Source organism: Schistocerca nitens, chromosome 6 (assembly GCF_023898315.1).
Source record: "Schistocerca nitens isolate TAMUIC-IGC-003100 chromosome 6, iqSchNite1.1, whole genome shotgun sequence".
Classification (NCBI taxonomy): Eukaryota; Metazoa; Arthropoda; class Insecta; order Orthoptera; family Acrididae; genus Schistocerca; species Schistocerca nitens.
Genome location: NC_064619.1, coordinates 477,284,807 through 477,285,915, shown reverse-complemented (window position 1 = coordinate 477,285,915; position 1,109 = coordinate 477,284,807). Strand labels below are relative to the sequence as shown.

Below are 1,109 nucleotides of genomic sequence, written 5' to 3'. Positions count from 1 at the left end.
CACCCTAGCTGCAAACAGGCGTTAATGTACTTCATTGGGGACATGTTGAAAATGTGTGCCCCGACTGGGACTCGAACCCGGGATCTCCTGCTTACATGGCAGACGCTCTATCCATCTGAGCCACCGCGGGCACAGAGGATAGTGTGACTGCAGGGACTTGTCCCTTGCACGCTCCCCGTGAGATCCACATTCCCAACATGTCCACACCACTACATTCATGATGGGCAAACATCTATTAGGCGCACTATGAATGTAGTGGTGTGGACATGTTGGGAATGTGGATCTCACGGGGAGCGTGCAAGGGATAAGTCCCTGCAGTCGCACTATCCTCTGTGCCCGCGGTGGCTCAGATGGATAGAGCGTCTGCCATGTAAGCAGGAGATCCCGGGTTCGAGTCCCGGTCGGGGCACACATTTTCAACATGTCCCCAATGAAGTACATGAACGCCTGTTTGCAGCTAGGGTGTCCATTTAATTATCATTTCACTGTATGGAAGCATGACATGCATGGAGATCATGCACTTTACAAGGAATTGCACCTCCATCTCTCCTTAGCACTGGTCCAAAATTTTTATTGTATGTTGGCTGCCATTTTTCCCTGGCTTCTCATTGCCCTTGCGGGGAAATTTATAAACAGAACATTAATTACAGATGTCGAGCATCATCTCAAGAGGTGGCACAGCTAGCGTTTCCATTATGTTTGTAAGATATAATGGTCATATTCCTTTTTTTTTTTTTTTTTTTTCTAAAACAAAAATGGCCAAGTGGCAAAGCGCGCACTTTGTGATCCAGAGAGTGTAGGATCAAATCCCATTCAGACCACAGCTTTGTCACTATGGTTTTTATCCGAGCATTCACTTCTCACAGATGTTGGAGTAGCTATAAAAGACATGTGGTTCAGATTCCACATTAAACTGCAGGTCTCCTTTTTCTGATTAGGTAACTGGGGAAGGTTAGGGACACGTAAGTAGCTGCAGTGGTGTCCAGTTGAAAGACCTGCAAGAGGCCTAACGGGTACACCAGACAGAATTCTCTTTTGCTCGTGCTTGTTTGCTCTGGTGAAAACCTGCAATAAACTATATAAACATTTTTTTGAATAACTTCAATTCT

At 45.8% G+C, this 1,109-nt stretch overlaps 1 non-coding gene across 1 annotated transcript; it reads left to right on the top strand.

Annotated features, from left to right (window-relative positions):
• Positions 1–334: 334 nt before the first annotated feature.
• On the top strand, positions 335–409 carry Trnat-ugu (transfer RNA threonine (anticodon UGU)). Its single transcript has one exon. It is a non-coding gene; the product is annotated as a tRNA-Thr (tRNA).
• The last annotated feature ends 700 nt before the right edge of the window (positions 410–1,109 follow it).